This window comes from Megascapheus bottae, chromosome 1 (genome assembly GCF_031878675.1).
Source record: "Megascapheus bottae isolate mThoBot1 chromosome 1, mThoBot2.hap1, whole genome shotgun sequence".
Lineage (NCBI taxonomy): Eukaryota > Metazoa > Chordata > Mammalia > Rodentia > Geomyidae > Megascapheus > Megascapheus bottae.
In genome coordinates, this window is record NC_143509.1 from 29,182,472 (window position 1) to 29,193,487 (window position 11,016).

General features: G+C 49.4%; 1 protein-coding gene across 2 annotated transcripts in view; it reads right to left on the reverse strand.

Annotated features, from left to right (window-relative positions):
• The window catches only part of Gng7 (G protein subunit gamma 7), an 84,998-nt gene extending 75,133 nt beyond the window's left edge, over nucleotides 1-9,865 (reverse strand). The window contains exon 1 of one of the 2 annotated variants that reach the window (XM_090329158.1): nucleotides 9,776-9,865. The gene's annotated coding sequence lies outside the window, so the exon portion shown is untranslated. Of the gene's footprint in view, nucleotides 1-4,729; nucleotides 4,766-9,775 lie in introns of those variants that run through there. The other variant, XM_090329170.1, reaches the window with a different exon arrangement.
• Between the last annotated feature and the right edge of the window lie 1,151 nt (nucleotides 9,866-11,016).

Consider the following 11,016-nt stretch of genomic DNA (forward strand, 5'->3'; position numbering starts at 1 on the left):
GTCCAGCCTTCCACCAAGTCAGCAAATCCCTAATCCCCATCTTGTCAGTGATAAAACAAAGGTTGGACAAGAAAGGCCCATGGACTTTCTCTGCAAGGGACCCCATCTTCGATATCTGCAGCTCAGCAGCACCCAGGCACAACTCTTGTCTCTATGAGATGGGCCAAGTGTCACACTAACAGCCTCTGAGGCCCAGGGAGGAAGGAGGAAGGAAGAGGATGGATGAATAGCGTAAGTGTTAATGCTAATGATGTATCATTAGATGAGTTTCATCATTCGAATGCGTTTCCATTTGCTATTCTTTCTGGGCGCAGGCTGGGAGACTATTTAGGTATGAACCCAGGGTGATGGGACACACCTGTAATCCCGGCACTCAGGAGGTGGAGACAGGACTGTTAAATTCCAGGCCTAAACCACATAGTGAAAGCTTGCCTCAAAAACAAAAAAGGATGGGGTCTGAGAGTGTGGCCTAGTACTTGCCTAGCATGCACCAAGCACTGGGTTCAATTCCTCAGTACCATACACACAGAAAAAGCTGGAAGTGGCAAAGTACCAGCCCTGAGCGAAAATTGTCCAAGGACCAGTGCCCAGGTTCAAGTTGAAGCTCTAGGACTCATAAAAAAAGAAAAAAAATAGGGCTGAGAGTTTGGCCTAGTGGTAGAGTGCTTGCCTAGCATGCACAAAGACCCAGGTTCGATTCCTTAGTACCACATACATAGAAAAAAGCTGGAAGTGGTGCTGAGGCTCAAGTGGTAGAGCTTTAGCCTTGAGGAAGTCCAAGGACAGTGCTCAGGCCCTGAGCTCAAGCCCAGGATTGGCAAAATAAATAAATAAATAAATTAATTTTTAAAAAAAGCACTGACTTGTGAAATTGTAACCCCTTTCTACAAATCCTTAAAACAAAAATAACATGGGGCCGGGAGCATAGACTAGTGGTACAGTGCTTGCTTAACATGCACAAAGCCCTAGGTTCGATTCCTTGGTACTCAGAAAAAGACAGATAAGGCTCTTTGGCTTAAGTGGTAAGGACCTAGCCTTGAGCAAAAATGTTCAAGGTCAGTGCCCAGCCCTGAGTTCAAGACCCAACACTGACAAAAAAAAAAAAAGAACAATCACAAAAGTAAACTAAATTTTTAAAAAATGTAAAGGCCTGCAATGTTGCTCATGCCTATAATACCAGTTATACAGGAGGCAGAGACTGGGAAGGTTGTGATTCAAGCTCATCCCAGGTCAAAAGTTGAGACCTTCCAGGCCCCATATCAGCTAACAGCTAGGCAAGTGGTGGCACACACTTGTCATTTTGGCAGAAACAGGAAGATCATGGTTCAGGCTGATCTAGTCATAAATGTAACTCTATTTGCAAAACAAACTGAAGCCAACAGGACTGAAGGCTTGGCTCCAGCAAACAAACGCAAAGCCCTAAGTTCAAATCCCAGAATCACTATAAGACCAAGCAAGCAAATGAACAAAACCCAAAAGGAAAGGAGAAAGAATAGGCTTAACATTTTCACTGTGCTCCCTGGAACAGCCTTGTTTCTTAGGGTGAAGAGCTTGGAAGCATCTATTACCAAGCTTGGGGTGTAGCTCAGTGGCAAAGCCCTGACCCTACGCATGCAAGGCCCAGAGTTCCACTCCAAAACATGCCATAGGCAGCTCCCAAGGTCACCCAAGGTCACTGTGCTGAGCTTCTGTCACACAATACACTGAAAAGGGTAGATTGGCAGGTAGAACACAGGATTTATTACCAGTCCTGGGGCTTGAACTCAGGGCCTGTGCAGTGGGCTTTCTCAAGGCTACAGCACCACTTCCAGCTTTGCTTTTTTTTTTTTTTTCTGTATATGTGGCACCGAGGAATCAAACCCAGGGCTTTGTGCAGGTTAGGCAAGCACTCTATTTATTTATTTATTTATTTATTTATTTATTTATATATATTTATGTATTCATGTGTGTGTGTGTGTGTGTGTGTGTGTGTGTGTGTGTTGAACTCAGGACCTGGGTACTGTCCCTGAGCTACCACTTTGAGCCACAGTATCACTTTCAGCTTTTTTAGTGGTTAATTGGAGGTAAGAGTCTCACAGACTTTCCTGCCCAGGCTGGCTTTGAAACTCTATCCTCAGTCTTTAATATTTCTTTTTTAAATTTTTATTATTATTATTATTATTATTATTATTATTATTATTATTATTATTTTCTGATGTGGTACCCAAGGAATTGAGCCCAGGGTCTTATGCATGCTAGGCAAGCATTGTACCACTAAGCCACCTTCCCAGCTCCAGATCTCAGTCTCTGAGCAGCTACGATCACAGGCGAAAGCTACCAGCATTGAGTCCTATTCCTACCTTTTGACTTTTGTAAATTATGCTGCTTTTTAAGGGACACTGCTGTAGGTGGTGGGGGCCCACAGGACAGTATATGAGGTCATTGTTTCAGGGTGCATTTGCCTCTGATAGCACCCTATGTTACAGAGGGGCTCTGCCACCCCCCCTCAGTGGTCCATTCCATGTGACCAGAATCCCTTTGGCCAGCCCAGGCTGGCCATGAGCTCCTGTGACTTCGCCACAGCAAGGAGTCCTGCCCAATGCTTGGTACCAGAGTTCCCAGGGCACTTTTGGCTGGAACCTGGCTCTCCCTGCAGCACCCCTGGCATTTGCCCTGGCTTCCTGGACCTCTGTGGCTGTCTCCTCTATGTGAAATGTCCCTTCCTTCCTTCCTCTCTTCAACAAAGGCCCGTTGTGTGCCTATTTTAAGCCTCAGAACTTGTGCCAAGTCCTGGGAGTACCACGTGAATGGGGTGCTTGTGAGAAGCCTTGGGGGAGTAGGGCTGGAATCCAGGGGCCCAATCCAATGGTCAAAGGTTTGCTGGGCCCAGCTGCTCATCTGGCGCTTGGATCTGGGGCCTCAGGCCTGGGCATTTCATCAAATGCCAAGCATGGAGGTGCACGCCTGTAACTCCAGCCCTCAGGAGGCTGAGGCAGGAGGATAGAGAGCTCCTGGACAGCCTGGATGACACAGAAGGACTCTGGCTCCAAAAGAGAAAGGGCAGTAGGGGGAACATTGGGGTAGATTATTTGTAATAGGAGTTTATGGTTCTGTGATTGCATGAAAATAGTCAGATACATTTGGGCTTTTAAAAATAGACTGTTTTTTCGAGGAGTTTTAGGTTCACAGTAAAATGAAGCAGAACTCTTCCCACACAGTCCCCTCACCAGGTTCTGCCACTGCAAGTCCCTGTCAGGGACCATTGTTACATCATTGTCACCTGGGTGGAGGCCAGAGATGACATTAAGGTTCATTCTATAGGTTTGTACAAATGTACAACATGAATTCACCATTACAGGGATGGACAAAACCACTGCACCAGCCCCCAGCCAGGTACTGGTGGCTCATACCTGTAACCCCAACTACTCAGGAGTCTAAGATCTGAGGATCGCAGTTCAAAACCAGCCCAGGCAGGAGCATCTATGAGACTCTTATCTCTAATTAACTATCAAAACGCCAGAAGTGGAACTTTTGCTCAAGTGGTAGAGCAGTAGCCTTGAACAAAAAAATCTCAGGGATAGTGCCTAGGCCCTGAGTTCAAGTACCAGGACTGGTACAAAGAGGGGGCAGTCTGGGCTGATCTATGGATGGATGGATGGATGGATGGATGGATGTGTGGACGGAAGGATGGACAGATGGATGGGTAGATGGATAAATGGATGGATGGACAGATGGATAGATTGATGATGAAAGGATGGATAATGGATCAATGGATAGATTTATGGGTGGATGGATGGAAGGATATGTGGATGGATAAATGAATGGAGGGATGATGGATGGAGAGATGAATATGTGGATGGATGGATGGATACCACAACATGGTCCACCACGTGCTAGAATACTAGTCACCGAGGGAGCCGAGGGTACCATACTCAGTAGGAAAGTACACACTGAAGGCCCCCACAGTGTGTGGCCTGAAAACAGGCAGGTCCAGAGACAGGAAGTGGATCTGTGGACGCTAGGGCTGGAGAGGAGATGGGGTAAAGGCCCAGGGGAAAGAGATCTTTCCAGGATGATGGCAAGGTATATATATATGGTTTATGAGCCAGGCACAATGGCTCACACTTATAATCCTGGTTATTCAAGGGGGCAGAGATAAGGAGGATAGTAGTTTGAGGCTAGCTTGGATAAAAAAGTCTCAAGAACTCAAACCACCAGTGAGCTGGGAATATCAGTGCGTGCCTCATATCCAGATACTCAGAGGCCATAGGTAGGAGAACTGAAGCCTAAAGTCAAACCCTGACAACAATGCAAGGCCCTACCTGTACACAACTCAAGCAAGAAAAAGGGGGCCAGAAATGTGGCTCAAGTGGTAGAACACCTCTCTAGAAAGTGAGAGGCCCTGAGTTCTAACCCCATTACTGCCTGCCCCTCAACATCCAGTTATGTAAGTGGCTGCATACACTTCTCAAAACCCCCTAAATTACATGCATAAAGCAGCTGAATGTTAAGATATGCAAATTATACCTCCATCCGTTTAAAATTCAAAAGCTGTGTAAGACATCCCCCTCTGCAGAAATCTCGAGAAGAACCTGCAATGGTTTCTAGAAGCTCCTTGGAGCTTCCCTGAGGGCTGTCACCCATTAGTGGTATGACAAGACATGAGGGATCCCCAAAAACCTAGGGAGAATGGGGTCCAGCCCCACGTGAAATGGGGAACAAGCATGGGTTAGACCCCAGGACAACTTACCCCACACTTAGGGCCTCCCATTTGGCCATCATAGTGGTTTTTTTCCAGCTCTTAGGAGACAGGGACTGTATGGACGCTGAGGCTTCAATTCAGGTACATAAGGTTTCCACCAAAGGAAAAGCCAGCTTGGGAATTGACTCACTCAGGGGGCTGCTTCCAGAAAACAAAGTGGAAACTCTGTTTCAGCCAACCCTGACTAGTGCCAGGATGGCCACGGTAATGTTTCTATCTAGAAAGTTCCAAATTCAGAGGCCAGGCATAGCCCTTTTGAAGGAAATTACAAACCCACCCACGATGCTGGTGGCTCACTCCTGTGATCCTAGCTACTCAGGAGGCTGAGATCTGAAGGTCCAAGTTTGAAGTCAGCCCAGGCTTTTCAGAAAAGTCCAGGCTGGAGGAGTGGCTCAAGTAGTAGAGCTCCAGTCAAGCAAGCAAGTTGAGCACACACAGGGCCCTGAGTTCAAGCCCCAGTGCTGGCCAAAAAAAACATACAAAACAAATTACAAGCCAGGTACAGTAGGACACATCTGTAATCCCGGCCCTAGAAGAAGAATCTGCAATTCAAGGACAGCTTGGGCTATATTATAAACCAAATAAAATAAAACAAATAAATAATAGAATATACAAAGGTTAAGACATAGAAGCATGGAGTTTAACTTGCCTATCATGTGCACATGACCTTGGCTTCCATTTCCAGCACAAAAAGAAGAAAGGGAAGGAAGGGAGGGAGTGTCATAAAGGCTTTTTTTTTTTTTTTTTTTGCCAGTCCTGGGGCTTGAACTCAGGGCCTGGGCACTGCCCCTGAACTGCTTTTGCTCAAGGCTAGTGCTCTACCTCTTAAGCCACAGTGTCACTTCCAGCCTTTTCTGTTTATGTAGTACTGAGGAATCAAACCAAGGGCTTCATGCATGCAAAGCAAGCACTCTACATCTAAGCCACATTCCCAGCTCCATAAAGATTTTATGAAAATTCAATTTTTTTGTCAGTCCTATGCTTGAACTCAGGGCCTGAGCACTGTCTTTGGGTTTTTTTCTCCAAAATAGAGCTCTACCACTTGAGCCACAGCACCATTTCTGGCTTTTTGCTATGTATGTGGTACCGAGGAATTAAACCTAGGTCTTCATGTATGCTAGGTAAGCACTCTATCACTAGGCCAAACTCCTGGCCCCCAAAATTAAAATTTAACCAACTTTTAAGTGTGTGTGTGTGTGTGTGCGTGTGTGTGTGTGCTGGTAATGGGTCCTAAGCTCAGGTTGGAGACTATCCCTTAGCTTTTTCACTCAAGGCTGGTACTCTACTACTTGAGCTCCACTTTTGGCTTTTTGCTGGTTAACAGGAAATGAGTCTCACAGACTTGCCTGCCTGGGATGGCTTCAACCTGTGATCCTCCCATCTGGACTATTCCTGAGTAGCCAGGATGGCAGGCCTGAGCCACCAGTGCCCCTGCAATCAATACCTTTTGGGGGTTCTATTTTTGCTGTATTGGGATGAGAACCCAGGTCCTAAGGAAAGTGCTGGACACCGAGCCACACCTCAGCCCAGTAAATACCAATTAAAAGACCATCTGCTTCCGGATGCAAATGAGAAAAGCTGCTACAACACCTTGAATAGAAAGGCAGCTTTTGAAAATGTTACTATTCAGTGTGTACCCCCACCCCCCGCAAAAAATCCATTCAGTAACCACCAAGCCAGTGAGGTGTATGAGTGCAGATAATTCCTATGTACTTTTCTGTTCATTCAAGCGACAGGGTCCCACGCTTGACTAAGCATGAAACAGGGACAGAAAATAAAAGCATTACTCAACAGATAATCCCTAAATGCAGTTCCCTGAAAGACCAAGAATCACCCCGGGACCTCAAACTTCCATCCTATACCCCCTCAAGCTCCATTGAAAACCAAAGACAGAAATTGTCTGTTACCATCTTTTCATGCCTGCTGCTAGTCTGTCAGTCACAAAGGAAAACGAAGTCACTGGAAAATTCTCCAGAAGCAGTGTGAGTCCTTTCTCCTCTCCAGGGGAGATTTTTTTTTTCTTTTTATGCTGGGTCAGGGGCTTAAACTCGGGTCTGGGTTCTGGGTTCTGTCCCTGAGCTTTTTGTGCTCAAGGCTAGCACTCTACCCCTTGAGTTACATCTCCATTTCCTGCCTTTTGGTGGTTAATTGGACAGAAGCATCTGACGGACTTTCTTGTCTAGGCTACTTTGAACTCCAATCCTCAGATCTCAGCCTGTAAGCCTGGTGGCTTACAGGCATGAGCCACCAGCACACAGGTGTGAGTTTGCAATGATTTCTTTTTTGATTATTTGCCAGTCCTGGGCTTGAACTCAGGCCCTGAGCTCTGTCCCTGAGCTTCTTTTGCTCAAGGCTAGCACCCTACCACTTGAGCCACTGCACCACTTCTGGCTTTTTCTGTGTATGTGGTACTGAGGAACCCAGAGCTTTGTGCATGCTAGGCAAACACTCTACCACTAGGCCACACCCCCAGCCCATGCAATGATTTCTTATGGGTCACCCCTAAATCAGAATAACTGGGCACCCTTCTCTTAAACAGATATGTTGCTGTATCACCATTAGATGTTGGATCCAGACAGATTCTTCCTATTTAGTGTTCCCTTCACTTTCACTCGTACATTTATTATCTATGAGCAGTGTGGAACCCATAGTCTGGCAAATGATAGGCAAATGTTCTCCTTTCTTATTTATTTATTTATTTGTCAATTGTGGGGATTGAACTCAGGACCTCCTCTCCAGGGAGATTTTTTTTTCTTTTTATGCTGGGTCAGGGGCTTAAACTCGGGTCTGGGTTCTGGGTTCTGTCCCTGAGCTTTTCTGCTCAAGGCTAGCCCTCTACCACCTAAAGCCACAGCTCCACTTCTGGTTTTCTTGTGGTTAACTGGAGATAAGAATCCTACAGATTTTTCTGCCCAGGTTGGCTCAGATCTCAGCCTCCGGGGTAGCTAGGGTTACAGGTGTGAGACACCAGCACCTGAGCTGTTTTAACAATATGGAACTGTTTGCATGCTTGCCTGTGTGCCTTCGTTCCTTTCTTTTTTTCTCCCTCTTCCCTTGTCTTTTGTCCCCTATTTGCAAATTTATTTTTTGAACTTCTGGGGTTCTTCTCCTATGTACCCCAATGTGATAGTACAGGCCTGGAGCTGCAATTCTTTTCTCTCTTCTGTGACAACCCTGTCATTCTCCACACCCCCTACCCATCTCCTTCCAGCCCCCCCCCCCAGAAAATCCTTAATTTAGAACAGTGTGTTCAAAGCTTTGAGCATGCTGCCAGCCTGGGGGAGGGGGTCCCTGGCATGTGGAGGGGGGGCACGTATGGGGAGGGGGCGTATGCACGGGCATCCCCACCAGGTACACCATTGTCTCTCACTCCCACTAGATGGGGGAGGAGGGAAAAGCGAAGAAGTGACATCAGCTACAGGCATACTTGAAACATGGGTCCATCCATCCTCCCAGCCCCGGGACACAGTCTTGCAGGACCCTGGCTACACCAGGACACGCGCACACACAAATCAAGTTTGTGCACTTGGCCTTGGCCGTTTGACACCTAGCGACCATCACAGCCTCCTAGCAGGGTACCAGCCAATCTCCAGCTTCACAACCTTCACCCCAATCTCCTCCTTCACCCTAGCAACCTTCCTGCTACCCCAGAGGAAGAAATGCCACCCACATCCTTCATTATCATCACCCCTAAACGCCCAAGGTCATCCCTAAAAGATTCAATCTCTGCCACAAACCTCTCTGAACCCCAACATTTCTCCATGGGCACCTCCATTCTGGAAAGAGGCCTTGGGGTGCTGGTGCACCCTTCCTCCAGGGGGCTTTATCCCATCTCCATATGAACTCCAGGTGGTTAGTGCCCCCCCCCCTCCAGAGATGGATTACTCTCCAAATCTTCAGGACAAAACCCACAGCAGCCCCTCCCAATTTTCCTAGCTTGTCACCCTCCAGCAGAGCACCTGGCCCAGGCCTTCCCGGCCTCTGCTCCAGCCTCATCTCCACTCTGTTCCACCCAGGTCCTCCAAGGGACCCCCCACCAGGGTCCCATTCTCCCTTCTATGATCCTGAAGCCCCTCCAGATCAAGCCTGACCCCCCACCCCTGCCTTAAAGCCTCACTTCTGTCCCAACTTGCCTGGGCCTTTCCAGCAAACCTTGTTCCAGCAGCCCTCTCTAACTGTACCCTAACTGGGGCTCAAATATGTTCCTCACCCCCTGCCTGACTCCCCCAACCTCTACTGGCTTCTCCTGCCACCCCTACAAACCCCACTACTCCAGACTCCAGCCTAGCCCTCACTAGCTAACCTGTACCCCAACTCCTGTCTCCCCTGTTCATTTAAACCTAGACTCCAGCTCCTCCTCCTCTGAACCCCAAATTCCAGCACCTTGGCTAACCTAAATCCCATCTCCAGCCCCCCAGATCCCAACTACAGCCCCCTAACTAACCTGGACCCTAACTTCAGCGCCTCTGGCTAACCCGGACCCCAACTCCAGTCTCCCTCGCTAACCTGGACCGCAACTCCATCCCCCCAGACCTCAACTCCAGTCCCCCTCGTTAACCCAGAATCCAACTTCAGCCCCCCAGACCCCAACTCCAGCCCCCCTGGCTAACCCGGACCCTAACTCCAGTCCCCTGAATCCCAACTTCAGCCTCCCTAGACCCTAACTCCAGAACCCTAACCCCAACTCCAGTCCCCCTCGCTAACCCTGACCTCCAACTCCAGTCCCCGAACCCCAATTCCAACCTCCCTCGCTAACCCGGACCCCCAGTCCAGCCGCCATCGCTAACCCTGACCCCAACCCCAGTCCCCAGACTCCAACTCCAGCCTCCCTCACTAACCTGGACCCCAATTCCAGTTCCCCGCACCCCAACTTCAACCCCAGGTCCCCAAGTCCGGCCCTCTCCACTAACGCGGACCCCGACTCCAGCTCGCTCTCCTCAGCCAGCGAACCCCGCGCCCCAACTCCAGCCCCCCTCAGCCGGCGCCGAGCTGCAGGCCGGGTGGCGGAGCTCCGGGCTGCACGGGCGACCTTACCTGTGCTCGGGCCGCGGCCGCCTCAGACCCGCCGCGCAGCCGAACCCTCCACCGCGGCCCGCGGGTGCGCTCCCCTCCCCGCCGCGGGGCGGGGCCTGCCGGCGGGGGCGGAAACCGAAGATCCTGCAGTGACCAATCACATGCCAGGGCTGTGGAGGCCGGAGCCTGGGGCGGGGCGCGGAACCGTCCGAGCGATAGGCTGCGCGGAGGAGGGAGGGGCGGGGCTTCGGCGCGGCCAGGGTCGAGGGCGGAGCTGTGAGTGGCAGCGCGGCTGGCCACCCGCGAGCAGGAAAGGCGCAGATGGGCGGGGATATGCTAATCTACGCACCAGCATTCCGTGGTGGACTGGGCGTGGGCCCGGTGAGGCTTTCCGGAGGTGACTGCGTGACGTCAAGGAGGCGCGAGTCAAGCCTCGAGTTCGAATCCAGGGCTTCCCATTCCTGAATCCTAGTTCTGAACGTTCTTGTGAGTGGAGAAAATGCCAATAAAAAATAATTTCACCAGTATTGCTTAGGCTCCCTCTCGTGGAACCTCTGGGCATAAGACCTGGATATTAAATTATTACATTAAACTCATTTTTTTTTCCAGTCCTGGGGCTTGAACTCAGGGCCTGAGCACTGTCCTTGGACTTTCTCAAGGCTAGAGCTCTACCACTTGAGCCACAGCACCGCTTCTGGCTTTTTCTATGTATGTGATACAGAGGAATTGAACCTGGGTCTTTGTGCATACTAGGCAAGCACTCCACCACTAGGCCAAACTCCCGGCCACTTTATTTTAAGTAGCAATAGGGTTTGAACTTGATCTTTGCTCTTGCCAGGCCAAGTATTCTACCATTGGGGCCACATCCTCGGCTCTTATTTGCTTTCTTTTCCAAGTTGGTTCTCACCTTGTCATCCAGAGCCAGCCTGGACCTTCATCTTCCTACCTGTGCCTCCCAGCTGAGAGGGAAGGCATGCATCACCGTGCCTGTCTTACTGTCTGAAATGGGATCTCACTAATTTTGTTGTTGTTGTTGTTGACCCCAGTTGGCCTTAAACCTACATTCTCCAGATCTCCAACTAATGGTGGCAGGCTCAGGCCTGTCCGGCTGTGGTCTGGGGAGACATCTGGAATGTTTCTGAAGCAGTGTACAGTCCTGGAAAGGAGACTAAGGTAGGAAGAGGAAACAGCCATCATAGCTGGTGACTTTAAGAACTTGGTCCTGCACTTGTGTTCTTTTTGTTTTTTTGTCAGTGATGGGA